A 2425-nucleotide genomic window follows, 5' to 3' on the forward strand; every position below is an offset into this window, starting at 1 on the left:
ATGAAACTTGTTTTTGAACGTCATTGAACAGCGTTGACGACTCGGTGAGTAGCATATTTTAAAAAAAGAACGTATAAGGTTGTTTTAAGGACATTATCTGACATGCACTATGCAAGCCATTCTGAAGCAGCCAGGGGGGGATTCTGCATGAGCCAAATAGCAGAGACAGGACCAATCGTCAAAATTTTGGTGTCGATCATTCGATTTCATCCTGGACACTACAGAAAAGGGGCTAAAAGTGTTAAAAACCGGAATTTTCCTTTAATAAAGGCATGTGGTTAATTAGCACATCCTCTAAGGATTTAATTCTAATATTTAAGATTCAGTGAATGAGATTAATATTTGGAGAAAGAATACATATTCCGTTTTAGAATTAACACTTAGATTTAGGATTGGTTTAACTGGTTCAGTATGCCGTGGGACTGGATCGGTCACGGAAAAGGTAAACGGAGCTTGTAAATTACAACCCAAATGCCTTTTCAAAAACGATTTGAAAATACAAATTAAAAAACAAAATGGAAATGCAATAAGAAACAAAAGTTTTAAAATGTGTGATTAGGAAAGGTATTTATAATCAAACTTAAGAATAAAGTTATGTGTGACAGTAAAAACTGGCTAAATGTTTACATTGATCACCCAATACACACCAGGTGTGACTCCTTTCTCAGTTGTGAACATTAGTTAGGCAAATTTTTATCTTCATGTTATTGATGCTGGTCGATGTGTGTCAGTAGTTTCCTGTTTTTGTTTATAAACTATGGATGAATTCAAATTCAAGGGCTGCAACTTCCAAGGAAGCAGTCTACCTGGACTGGGTCCTTCCAAGTTCTTAAAACATAAAGAGACCAGAAGAGTTTNCTTCCAAGGAAGCAGTCTACCTGGACTGGGTCCTTCCAAGTTCTTAAAACATAAAGAGACCAGAAGAGTTTAGGCTGTGAAGTTCATACCAAACTTTTCAAAACTGTTTATTTTAATTTTTTTTCTTTTTTTAATTCTAAAGTGAAAAAATACTACACTCATGAGAATACAGAGTGGAATAAAGGTGACAACCACCGGGAGCAGGAACCAATATAAGCCAATGTAATGATATAAAATGGGAAGAAAGATATAAGTAAATAAAAACAATGTACTGTATATATAAAAAATAGATCTGCAAAATCTCTTATATTTAACAACAAAAAAATATACTTAGTTAAGCAAATTGTGCAAAATAGCAATTAAGAAATAAAAATCATATCAGATTTATAGTCCCCACCCTGCAGATATATTAGAATCTGTCCTTGAATAACAACAAAACGCATTTACGTAGTAAGAGATGAAAACATTTTGATAAATCAAACAGTCCCCGCCACATATCTGACTCAATAACCATTTAAACAGCTATTTTCATTCATTTCAGATGGAACTATTCACATACTTGTATTAGAAGAAAGTGTACCTCCAATATTCACCACTGTTCAGCACCAAGTATCTTTCTCCTTTGGGCATGGAGCAGCCGGCTTACTTAGACTCGCCATGAATCCTGGGATATCCAATGCTACCTATGATACACTGGACCCATCCTTCAAATTGGGCAAAAAGGATGCATTTGTTGGCCGCAAAAGGAAGAGTCTTGCAATCCGAACAGACCTTGGCGCCTCACTAAGATGTGATGTGATCGGCCTATGAATCTGGCCTTTGAATGACGCAGCCCCTAAATTAGAATTCAAAGGATAAAGTATAGTGATACATTGCTGCCAAAAATCAGACGAGCATATAAAGCAATCAGAATAGTGCAATTATTAATCACAACATTTGCATTTCAGTTACTGCTTTACACTCTTTCGGTTATTGAATGCACCATACTAAAGAATTCACAGCGAACCCACTGCGTCATCTGTACAGAAGATGTTAGCTATTAGCTCTTGTAGCACATTTATATATGCTCCCATAAAGCAGGTCAAAGTTCTGCAGTCACTAACTAAAGGGGAACACCGTTTTTTTTTTGTTTTTTGTTTTTTATATATATATCCTCTGATGTTTGGGGGTCGGTGATTCGCCTACATGTTATGAATACTGCCATACCATAAATAATAAATTATGAACAGTTTAGTTTGGGCCTTCAACTCGTTGCCCATAGGAAGACGTTACTTGGATATAAAACCGAATATCTTCAGAACAGCTCCAAATGACACAAAACTAATATGGGTGAGTAGAACATAATGTAATAACGTAAAATCAAGGGCCCAATGTAAAAAAAAACAGTGTTCCCCTTTAAAGAGGTATATCTTGCCTCACTGTTTGTTGCAGCAAATATTTTATCCATCTAACCAACAAAAAAGCATCAGTGGAGAAAACATGATAACAGCTGCGCTGCTTAGCTGCTGTTCGTGAGCACACCTAGTTCTATGCATCCTTACTTTGGCAGCTAACTTCCTCCTTAAGA

This window comes from Cyprinodon variegatus, unplaced genomic scaffold (assembly GCF_000732505.1).
Source record: "Cyprinodon variegatus isolate N-32 unplaced genomic scaffold, C_variegatus-1.0 Scaffold8, whole genome shotgun sequence".
NCBI lineage: Eukaryota > Metazoa > Chordata > Actinopteri > Cyprinodontiformes > Cyprinodontidae > Cyprinodon > Cyprinodon variegatus.